This window comes from Rhinolophus sinicus, chromosome 5 (genome assembly GCF_057876585.1).
Source record: "Rhinolophus sinicus isolate RSI-liver-muscle chromosome 5, RSI-T2T, whole genome shotgun sequence".
NCBI lineage: Eukaryota > Metazoa > Chordata > Mammalia > Chiroptera > Rhinolophidae > Rhinolophus > Rhinolophus sinicus.
Window position 1 is genome coordinate 83796332 of NC_142505.1, and position 12504 is coordinate 83808835.

General features: G+C 46.1%; 1 protein-coding gene across 1 annotated transcript in view; it reads left to right on the top strand.

Moving 5' to 3' along the window:
- ARHGAP26 (Rho GTPase activating protein 26) overlaps window positions 1–12504 on the top strand; it is a 752092-nt gene that overhangs the window by 103637 nt on the left and 635951 nt on the right. The gene's annotated exons all lie outside the window — the stretch shown is intronic.

Genomic DNA, 12504 nt, shown 5'->3' on the forward strand with positions numbered 1-12504 from the left:
GGCCCTGTTCCACAGAAACTCTCCAAGATTTGTTTCCTGACGCTTCAACTAAATCTCCTGGCCAGGGCTAGAACTTTCCCATTGGGCTCTGCTGAATGAGGAAGAAAGGCAGCATGTAATGCATAGTGGGTGTGGCTTTCCTGTCAGACAGGCCGTCCTACTCCCCAAGTCTTTTCTCTGGGACCTGAGGATGTGGTGATTTTGAAGACACCAAGAGATTGTATAGTTTGGGCTGCAGTGACAAAATACCACAGGCTGGGCAACTTAAACAGTAGATGTTTACCTCTTATAGTTCTGAAGGCTGGGAGGTCGAGATCAAGATGCCAGCAGGGTTGATTTCTGGTGAGAGCTCTCTTCCTGGCTTGCAGACACCCACCTTCTGGTTGTGTCTTCACGTGGAACGGAGAAGGAGACAGGGGAAGGGGGGAAGAGGGAGGGGACTCTCTTCTTCTGATAAAACAACAGTTCTGTTGGCTCAGGGCTCTACTCTTATGGTCTCATTTAACCTTCATTGTCTCCTAAAATCCCTATGTCCAGATACAGTCACATTGCGGGTTAGGGTTTCAACATATGGATTTTGGGAGGACCACAACTGAGTCTATAGCACTGTCTGTGGTCTCTGTACATATCTCAGGGCCCCTAGTGCAGGGCTCCACTCCCAGTGGGGATGCTGTAGGACATTTGTTGACGTATGCATTTCTTAGAGTAGCGCTACTTGCCCTGGGACAAGGGGGAAGCTGAGGGCCTCCCAGTGGCCTCCATCCCTAGCATTCCATTGGAATTAGTGGAAATTTCAACCACCACTTTGTGAATGGTTCCAGATGTGCAGGCTTGGGGAGAGCAAGATAGCTGGAAAGCTAAGCTTAAAATTAAAAGTTAGATTAAGCTTGGGGTGGGGGACAGCTACTATCACCTAAGGATCCAAGAAGGGGGAGAAGTCCCATCATGGGGTGCCTTGGACCTGTTACACATGGAGGGATAGCCTTATGCCTCGATGAAACAAGTATCTTGCTGAAACTAAATAATTATTCTTGTCCCTTGGCTCAGATCTTGGTCAGTGTTTAGGGCTCAGAACGACAAAGACAGAAGCAAGAGTTACTGAGTTACTGAAGACAGTTACTGAGAAGAGAGAACAGTTCACGGGGAGATTGAGGGCTAATTAGTCTTCAGAAGGCAATTTCAAAGGAGAAACTGTCAAGTGCCCATAGGGGTTCTGTCTTGGGGACTGTGAGTCACTGGGGATGGTTCTGAGACATGTTTCTGTACTGGTTCAGATGCTGGGATGAAAGAGTATGATGCAGGGTCTTAGGGGGGATGGAGTGGATGACGTTTGTGGAAGAAATATTGGAGGGGGGGAAATTAGCTCCTGGCTTGATGTGGCAAGAATGCCTGTAAGGCAAGCCAGACATGAAGACTGTGTATTATCCGAAAATGAAATGTCTGCTTGATGTGGCAGAACCATGTGGCAAATGGGACTGCACAGTTAGATGTGCGAAAACCAAAGGGTTGATTGAGGACCAGGATTGGGAGGCTGGTAACCTGCCGTTGTGGGTCCTGACTTGCTTCAGCCATGAGTGGGGACTTGGGGACAGTTGTTCTGCGTGAGGGGTTTATGGCAGGGAGCTGCAGTGGGGACAGTCACTGTGCATCCTCATGCAGTGTGGAAAGAAGGTTCCAGAATGCTGAAGATGCTGACCTTGTGATCAGACAAGCTCCAGCACTTTCTATAGGCAAGTTACAATCTCCCCAAGCTTCAGTTTCCTCGTCTATAAAGGTGGATAAAAACAGTACCCACCTATTAGGGCGATGAAAGGACCAAACAACGAAATGCCTGGAAGGGCTCCGTTCATGGGAAGTAAATGCTTCATAAATTTAGCTATAATTATCACAGTTAAATAATACACCTTGTGTCCTTATGATGAAGGACATTTTTACTTCGGTTTCTCACGTCAGAAAGAATAGACACATGGAGAAGGAAATAAATAGAAGAACATAAGTGCAATCAAATGGATTTTGGCCCAAGTCACGCCCGAGGGAGCAGAGGAGAGTGCCCCAGCTCTGGTAGAAGTGTTTATCAAATTAGGAGAGGGAACTGAGTAACACGGGTATGGCAGGCTTGGAAGGGAGAACAAAGAAGGAAAAGGAGTGACTGTTACATTCCTGTTACTGCCCCCAGCCTGGATAAAGCACCCACTATGTGTAATGTGCCCCATTCGATATGGGATCGCGTGGAAATAGATGGTCTGCCCCCTGCTCACATTGGCTGCACAGTACACACTGTCGTCATCGGCAAGGTGAATGTAGTGACCATGGAGGAATTAAACACAGCAGGCGGGCAGGCTCCCAAACCCATCACGGGCCTGACTCTGTCTGACTGAAGGCCCCCGACCTCAGGGACACCATGTGTGTCTTGGACAGAATGTGAGGGCACACCACTGTTCCAGGTGCTCTGTGAAACATGCAGCCTAAGCTCCAATTTTAGTCCCATTTTGGATGAAAGTCAGTGGGGCGAGGGGATGGGGTGGGGGAACGATATTCTGGAGGCCTTGGTGAAATTCCAGGTGAGAGGAGATGAGCCCCAAGTTTGAAGGGAGCCAGCGGTATTGAAAAAGAGAGGACAGATGCAGATGAAAGAGATTGCATTGGTAAACATCAGTCGGACTCAGCAAACAGGTGGGAGAAAGGGGAAGAAGCTCAGGGTTTGGGGCTGGGGGACCCCTGGAGGAACCTGGGACCTGTGATTTTTACATGTTAGGGTGTGTAAGAGTCACCTGTAGAACTTAATACAGTAGATTTCTGGGACCCACCTTAGACCTACTGAGCCTGAATTTCTGGGGTGGCCCTGGAATCTGCCTTTTTATCATGTAGATTCTGATACAGGTGGTCTGCAAACCACACCTGGAATTGAGAAAACAAACATCTGAGCCAGGCTCTCCAGAAAGCAGGGTCTGTGGCAAGGGCTAAGGTGCTAAGACTTTATCAGGAAGGTGAAATCCCAGGCTGCTGAGGGGGAAGTGGGGAAGATGCAATAAGATACACAGATTTTTCGTGTTGGCTACCATGTCCAGATAAGCCACGGGGAACCAAGCAGGTTACACTCGGAGCGTGGAGCTGCTCCAGACAACTGCAGGAGGAGCCGCACCTCAGCATCACTGGAGGGAGAAGGAAATAGGCTCCCCCCACCAGGCCCCATTCCTCTTTCCGTTGGTAAAAGTCACCCCACTGGATGCTCACTCCCATACCTTTCAGGATTATGTCAGCTGTCCCCTTGGTGGCCTTTCAGGAAGCCAGTCACCATATCCCCAGCAGTAGAGGGGCAACCAGAGCTAGTGGGGCACTGGCCTAGAGAGAAACGAAGACGGAAGCAGCTGAGGGCGTGTGGGAAGGTGTATAGGTATGTCCCCCAATACACTAAAGCAGCCAGGCTGGGAAATGTAGATTTCCAGTTCCCATAGTGGATTACAGTTTTGAAGCTGGATATTAAGAAGAAAGATTTCTAGGGAAATTATATAGAGTTACGCTAACAATGGTAATAGGAAAAGAAGCCTAAACTGACCCTGGGTGGTGAACACACAATGTGATAGATAGATGATGTATTACAGAATTGTACACCTGAAACCTATGTAACTTTACTAACCATTGTCACCCCAATAAACCTTAAAAAGAAAAAAAAAAGAAAGAAAGCCTAGAATTTGTATCCAGAGTAAATGTCTTTCAATTCTTCCTTATTAGTATTTCTTGCCCCAGAAAAACTTCCTGTAAAAGAAGACACTAAGGATCAAATGACACATGTGAGCAGTTGCAAATTTTTGCAAAAGGGAAGCTGTGTAAATTTAAGCTATCACCTGTTTATTTTATATCCTGAATTAACTTTCCACCCTTCCCGGTCCAAAGTTCTAATAAAAGGTTTCACTTGGACTGGAGAGCAAATGAGTTTGTGTATCTCATCCAAAATCCCACAGCTTTTTCTCTAAAGACCTGTAAGTTCCTAAGACACTCTAAAAGGAACATAAAAATAATAATTGTGATTCTTAAAGGCTGCCAATGGCATATGCGGTTCCAGAGAGTAATAACCTTGCTTAACGTTTACATGAAGCTTTCCATCTGTGTGTTACCAGAACTTGGCTAACATTATACACTGGCAAATGGCATTAATCTGTCATAGAAATAGGTGGAATTTAGTCACAGGAAGTTTAAATAACTGATCATGTCATATAACATAGACAATTAGACTTATTTTCCATCTATCATCCTGAACCATTTAAAAATATTTCAGGTGGCGGTGAGATCTGATCCTAGGAAGAAATATCTCTTAACAATCATAAAGATGTTGATAACTCATCTGTGAGAAGTTGATTTTAGTGTGCGTGTGTGTATGTGTGTGTGTTTTCTGGGGGCAGAGTGTAAAAATTTGCAGCTGTTTTTAATGCAATCAACATACTTGTGAGGAGAGGTACAGGGTAGGTGAAGATTGGTAGATAACTCATGGTTTGAGGTAGAAGTTCGAGGATGGAGACATGTGTAGATTATTAAGTGCCTATAAGCAATGTAGACTTGAATTAAGAAGTCCAGAGAACATTTTGAGCAACAGGGCAAAAAGGAAGAAATGAGAGGCTAGTGTCCAGCCAAGAAAGTGAGAAAGAAGGAAAAAAAGAAAGATTGTTGTAGGATCTTAAGGTGATCCAGTAAGGAATTCATCGCAAGAGATACTTGCCATATAGAGAAAACAGAAGACTATTTCATTAGCTGGATGTCTGAGAGAGATTGGTTATGGGCGATTGGATGTGTACCGTTCAGTCAAAAAGGTCTGATGAAGCAACAAATACGTATAAGGTTTCTTGCTTCCTGTGTGACATCTTTCTTCCCTAGGCCTTCACACACATACCTGTTTAGAAAAAGAAAGTCAGCAAAGATGGTTGGAACAGGATGCTTTGTCCACAAAGCTCTAGAATTCTGTTTTTTATTTTTTTTCCTGAGCCAAGTTGCCTAGGGCTTCACAGAGGCTGTAGCAAGTGTGTTCTTGCAGGCTGGATCCCTATAAGGTAGGACTGTTGTTTGAACTTTCTGCCTCCTAATCTTATTTCTACCAGATAGGATTATTTCAGTTGCAAATTGACAGGCAGCCCAACTGAAGCCCGCTTAAGCATGAAAGTAGTTTATTGGCTCTCAGTGTGCTGGAAAGTCCTGAGTGGATTTGTTCAGGAGTGGCTTGATCCAGGGCCTCCAAATGCTCTCAAATCAAACAGTGTTCTGATTTCACTCTTGGTTCTGCTTCCCCTCGGTTGTCTCCATTTTCAGATCTGCTCTTCCCGTGGCAGCAAGATGACTGCCACAGCTTTAGATGCATCACCTTTCAATCCCCAGCTTGAACAGAGACTATTTCTACCCAAGGGTGAGCTTGCACACACGTCCCAGAAGTCATGCTGATTGAACTGGCTTTGCCCATTCTTGAACCAAAGGCCGTGGCCAGAGGGATTCAATTGTGCCGATTGGTCAGGACTGGGCCACATGCTTATGTGGAGTGGGGCGCTTAGGACCATGTAACCAGGAGACAGGGGAATGGATTCTGGTTAGTCCAAAATTAATACTGGGCTACCCTGGGCTCAGTGAAACCTAGGAAGAGACCTGAGTCTGATAAATAAATAATAAAAACAAAAACAAACAAACAAAAAAACAACAAGAGAAGGCCAGAGGAGCAAAAAAGAATTCCAATCCAGAGATGGCTCCGGGATTGAATGACATGTCCATGGAGGCAGCGCCCTCACTGCCCACTCAGCATGCCCTTTGTTCCCTGGGCTGACCAGGGATTTTGTATAACCCTGGTAAATAGTAACTTTCAGGAGATTACCCGGGGGGGGGGGGGGGGGGGGGGGCAATACTCAACTTCCTGTTTAGGATTACTCTCTTAACTCTCCCCTCCCACGCAGGCCATATGTTCATTCTAAGCCTCAGCATCCAGCCAGAAAAGCCCTTTGTGTTTTCTTGGCAAAACTAGGGCCCAGTAATTAAAGTCCATATGCAAAGCTGCTACCTCCAGCCCACACCGAGGTCTTTTAATTAGTATGTAATTGGTCAGAGAGGTACTATCAAATAGCTCCCAGGCTGGCTGGCTGGAAATGCGATGTTTGAAAAGTCCCAGACCAGAGAGGGATAATAAATGCTTTAAGTCCCATCTGTTGGAATGATTTGTTTAAGGTATGAATTTCTGTTCTGTTACTATTTTTAACGATTCCGCTTATAGCATTTCTTCAAACCATGTAGCAACTTACCAGAGTGTTCACTGGACGTAGGCGTGTGAGTAAATGGACTAGAAGGCGGCTCCGCAAATCCATGTTTTACCCTTCAAAGAAATTCAGAAAACGCAGTGGGGATAGGGAGAGGGGGAAGCCAGCTGAGTTTGGTTTGAGGGGCTGCTCAGGAACTTTGGGGTGATGTCCGCACATGAGAACAACCATTAGGGAAATCAGCCCCTTGGCAGTTTGTGGGCTTGGGAGGGAATAGCAGCCGAGTCCTTTCAGCACTGACCCGAGGGCACTGTGTGTCAGTCTGTCTCCCTGAGAGAAAGAACTTTGCATTCACCTTGGTAGGGAAGTCACCAACTGTGGCGAAGCAGAGGGAATGAGAAGTAGGGAGCCTAGATCTGACCGCCCTCTGGAAGCGGTGCAGACGAGCGTGAAGCTGGAGTAGCAACAATAATAATGGTGGACATCATTATAGTAGTGGTAGCGGTAATGACCTCATCCTCGCGGCAGCCAGCACTTACCGTGTGCTCGCTATGCCCTGTGCTCAGTGATTTACATGAGTTGTCCTTCTGATCTTCACATGGATCCATAAGGTTGCTACTATAGCTCCCCCTGTTTTCTAGGTGAGGAATCTAAGACTGATGGCCTGACTAACTTTCTCAAGGTCACTCACTAGTAAGTAGCAGAGCCAGGGTTTGAACCTCACAAGCCGACTCCAGCACGGAGTGTGGGCTCGTAACCAGCATGCTTGCTGTCTCCTTCCCAGCATCACTGAATGCCTTGGTTTTGCTTGAAGACTATTCCATGGAGGAAGGGAGGTAGAAGGTGAATGGCTGAGCCCCTTCCAGGTTCTTTTTATTTTCTTAGCCCTTTGGGCAAACCTGTAGTCAAAACTTGAGGTTTAAAAACTCAGGTGGCTGTTGGCACTCTAGGACAAAGAGTCGGGGCTCCCTGTTAGCTCCTGTGCCTTCCCAGCGGACCCCCATGTGTGGAAGGGAGGGAGGGAGGGAGGGAGGGAGGGAGGGAGGGAGGAAGGAAGGAAGGAAGGAAGAAAGGAGAAGTGTGATACCCCACGAGGACCACCCCCAGAGGAGGGGTGAGGTTGTGTAGGGTGAGACCTATGGAGCGTTCAGGCCTGTGCAACCAGAACAGGTCTCTCTTGTTCCTTCATGTGGCCAGAAACCTAACTGTTCCCTCCAAGGGACCATCTCTCTCTCTCTTTTCTCCTCTGTCTGTTGCTTGACGGGTGAAAGATGGGGACTCATCTTACCCCATTTGTCCTTCTAGATGGAAATCCTTTCTAAAGAGATACTTGTGCTGAAAAGTAATTTGGACTGAGGCCTGCACCCACTGAGAGAAGGCCTGACGGGTTTTTTTTGTTTTTTTTGGCCTTCTCCTTGTTCTTTTGTCTTCCATTTGTCCATTCATTCATTGGTTCCCATTCTTTCTCTTGAGTACACCCACTTTCTCTTCCTTGGCTGAGGAGGGTATGGGGAGATGGCCCAGATTTACTCCATTCGAGGCACTGAGTCTGTCACCTTATTTTTCTTGCTCGTTCTTCTCCTGTCTCATGTGTCATGGTGGCTGGTTCTCGTTTGAAGCTTAGTTTGGGACCTGGGAGTGACCATTCAGAGATGGTCCTTATGCTTCTCTAGCTCTCGTAGGGAGCTGCCAGCCCAGACTGTCTTGGCTGGAGTTCTGCTCAGAGCCTGAGGCCAACCCCAGCTAATAATAAAGTGTGGCTTTGCCTTGCTTTGTTTTCTGTGCACCCCTTTCCCCCAGAGGCCTTGTGGGGGCAGTGGCTGGTTTGTGGCAGGACTTGGGTTTCTCTGTGTCCTGGCCAATCCCATCATGATGCCGTATTCCTCTCAGTCCCTCAGACTCTGTGTGCGCACCCAGGATTTGCCTGTGGGCCATGGACAGACTTGGCTAAGCCAACTAAGATGGGTCGATCTGGGTGAATGGGGTGTAGAGTGAAGGAGGTGGGAAGAGTTTGTGCCAGCGTCCTGGTGAACTGGCCAGAATTCCAGAACTGAAAGCATGTGTGTAAAGCAGCACAGAAACCCAGGGAACTGAGAAGGAAGGGGCAACTACAGGAATGGACGAGAAAGGGGAGTCTCGATGGAAGTCCTCTTGGAAGAGAAAGCGAGTGTAGTTTAAAATGCCATAGTTAACAGAAATTAGAGGGGATTAAGGCTAGAATCTGGAGTCACTGTTATTTGTCCAACACTTAAACCCTTCTAGAATGCTTTCTCCTCGCAAAATAACAATATTTCAGGTTTTGGTTGTAATGCCATATTAATAGATCTTGGTTTGGGAAAATAATTGACTAGTCCCATATGGGAGCATTTTATAGTATCTTTTCTTTTTTTAACATCTAAAACAAAAGTTGGTTTAAAAAAAAATCTTTGTGGCATTCCTGATAAAACTAAGGGCCTTGCCTGAGACTGCATATTGTTTGGTTTATAATCGCTGATGGTTCCAGCATGCAAAGATTCAAAATGGGTTTCTCTGTGGCTTGTCTGCACCTGCTGGAGACCTGGTGTACCTATTAAAGATACACGGCAGCTATTAGCCACCAAACGCAGCTATTAGCCACCAAATGACATCAAAATTACAGGTTAAACTCTGAATTGGTTTAAACGGTGTCTTATGTCCGCCAGGGCAGAGTGAGGGTGGGAGGGCATGTGTTTGGCAAACGGGAGGAGGGGAAAGTCTTCTTATTAATAACAGTCACACACCAAGGGAAGTGGGGTTAGGGTAGGCTTGTGGAAAAAACCTTGAATCTGGTGTCAGGGAGACCTAAGTTTTGCGTCCTGACTGTGTGACCCCGGTAAGTCTCAGTTTGTCATCTTGAAAATGGGAATGATAGTACCTGATTTATAAAAAGATAGAATTCAATGAATTGAATTCACACAATTCTTATTGGCATAAATGCGACAAAGTTACACCAAGCTGCTGTAGTAGAAAAGTAGCAATAGCAGCATTGGAAGAAAGAGAAGTTTGTAGAAGCATCCAGCCTGCTGAACTGGGGTATGGTGTACCTGAGGGAAAGGTGAAGCCCCCCCCCCCGCCCCCCGACCTGGATTCAAGTCCTGGCGCTGGTTCTTACTAGATAGTTGACCTTGGGCAGCCTCTGTCAGCCACAGAATCCTCATTGCGACAATGGGGGTAACGCTTGCAGCTACCGCATAGGGATACGGTGAGGAGTAAGGGATCCATCACAGTGTAGTGCTGGGCTTCTAAATGACAGTCACCTTGTTAGTCACCTTACTCCCTCAGGCAATGCTTCTCCCTCTCGCATCGCCAGTATTTATTCTGCAATTTGTTTCTCTCCCGACAGGTATCCTCCGATGCTTCCTAGAAGCATTCCCCAGACTTCAATAACTGCAGGCTACCTGCCCAATTCCTGCCACCTGTGCCTGCTGCCTCTTATTATTCAGTTCATATTTTCTTCAAATCAACTTTTTAATATTTATGTGCAGTTAGAGGGAACTGCACAGCACTGTTGTAAGTGAAAATCTGTGTAGGTCTTAAAATAGACTGTTTATGACCCACCGAAAATCTTTGTATGTTCTACCAGACATGCACATATTATCCTTGGGGGACTATGGGTCTAATTCTTTGCTGTTCAAAGGGGGGTTCATCCCTGTACCAGCAGCATCAGGAACCCCTGAGAGCTGGTCAGGAATGCAGACCCTCAGGCCTTACCCCAGACCTCCTGAGTCAGAATCTGCATTTTAAGAAGATCCCCAATGATTGATATACTTTAGGAGTGGGGGGTGGGGATTTAATTATTTTTATTGAGGTGAAACTCACATATATATACTTTTACGATTTGAGAAAGCAATAGTCTAAGGGGATCTTTAATGTTCCTTCCGGCTCTGACAACTAATGCCAAATATTGATATTTCTCTCTTTCTTTCTAAGATCCAAGTCCATATTGCCAACCTAGATATTCCACACTCAGCCTAGACCCTACCTCTGACCTTTCTTAAGCGCTGCCATTCCCCCCAGAGGGACCTTGTAACTATATCTAACACCTTCCTTCCCCTCCCCTCACTGCAGAATTTGCCAAGTATGCCCAGCTCTATCTCTGTCAACTTCTTTTTCTCTGTTCCCATAGCTCCCTGCACTGCAGCACCCTCATCTTTTAGTGCTGGCTGTTGCCCTCTCTCTCTCTTTCTCTTTCCCACGGCCCATCCTTGCCAGCTCAGTGTTTTTGAGGCCCATTCTACCATTCAGTCACCTTTTGTGATTCCCTATTAGCTACCACGTAGCAGCCCGACTCCTTGGTCTGTCCTTTAAGACTCTCCATTATGTCACGAATTTCGAGTTCTCACCTACATATACCTGAGCTATGGACAGGTTTACACAAAGCTTTCCCCCCTCTGCGCCTTTGCCTATGCTTTTCCATTTCTGAAATGCCTTTTTCTCCAACCTCACTATTTCCCATTTCCACCTCTCAAAACTCTACCCAGCCCAAGGCCCCCGCTCACATTTCGCCTCCTTCCTGAAGCCTCCATGACCCCCCAGCTACACTGCTTTCCTCACTTTCCACAGCCCTGTGATGACCTCTGCCTTGAGCATGGTTATGTGAGCACGAGACAGAACTCTTCAAGTCTGTGTAGCAGGCACCACTCTCAGTGCTGCAATGCCAACTGAACTTTGTTTACCTTCTATTCTGAGCTCCCCACATGCTTGCAAATATACCATCCCACCCCCCACTACACTCCCTGTGTCCCCAGGCAACATTGTAAATTCTAGAGCATTGGGGCCAAGGATTCTGCAAGATGGTATATCCTCTGTCCACTTGGCATCTAGTAGAATGTTCGTCATTCTGTTCAGCCCTCAGTGACTGACACAGGTAGGTGGGTGGCTGTACTGTATTCCTGTTTCCCCGGCAAGGACTCTTTACTGCAGCTCTCCCCTCCCTACTGCATTGCTGTCTCTCTTGGACCCACAGGACCCTTATTCTGCCCCCTGCGCTATGCTGGAGCAATGAGATTTTAATGCATCACGTAGTCCTGCCACCATCTGAGTTCTGGATGCTCCCCCAGGCATGGTCAGCCCTGCATTCAGAGCTTCCAAACCTATCTGGAAGTTTTGCTGTTTCCTTCTCCCTTGGAGCTCATCCTGTTTGAAGGGTCAGATAGGGAGACTTTTATCTCCTATGGCGTCAGGAAGCCTTGCTCTTATATTATCATGCATTTCCCCCCAACGTGTTAATTACCAGAGTCTGCTCCATTCCCAACAGAGTGTAGACTTGAAAGTTCAACATTTTAATTTTCTCCTTGCTTTCTCATCCCTTCTCTGAGGCAAGGAACAAAGATTGGCCAAGCAGACTGATTAGGGCAAAGGTCATGGATACAAGGGAACCTGGAGAAAAATTCATCATTAACATTATAAAATATTACCCTGCTACAGGATTTATAAACTGCTTGAGGACAGAGAACTCTATTTAGTTCATCCTAATATCTCTCTACAGTAACTGAAATAGTGCCTTGCCACAGAAAAGACACTAAATATACTCTTGGTAGGCAAGGGAATAAATGATAGATTACTTTTCTGGATTCTGTATTATTAGTGTCTTATTGATGGTTTTTCATCTCACTGGTATTGAGAGATACCTATCTTGCTATGTATGATATTAAAATAGGAAGAGAAAAAAATCAACCTAGTGCTTGGGCTGACTGGATAAAATCAACTAAATAAATGAGAATAATGATACCTGACACAGTCACTTACTCATTCAGTCTGTTGATTGAAGACATTCTATGGGCCATACATTCTTGTGGGAAATATTGGGAGATACTGTGGATGGGATATTCAAGGCCCCGGGTGGGATTGTGAGGAGATAGATAATGAACACAGGCTCAAATAAACAGGATAACTTCAGATATACGAAGTCTGACAATTAATTTCGTGAACTCATCCTAGATAAAGTGCTACATACCTCATTGCTGAATATCACTATGGTTACCTTTGAAATACTCCCTTGGGAAGCTATGCACCGTCGCCAGTGCCTAGTCCACCCTTCAAAGCAATTTTGGAACTCTTTTTCTGGAATGGCCATCAGAGCTGTCATCATATTACCCTTGATGTCCTGAATATCATCAAAATGTCTTCCTTTCAATATTTCCTTTTTCTTCGGGTAAAGAAAGAAGTGATTGAGGGCCAGATCAGGTGAGTAGGGAGGGTGTTCCAATACAGTTATTTGTTTACTGGCTAAAAACTCCCTCACAGACAGTGCCGTGTGAGC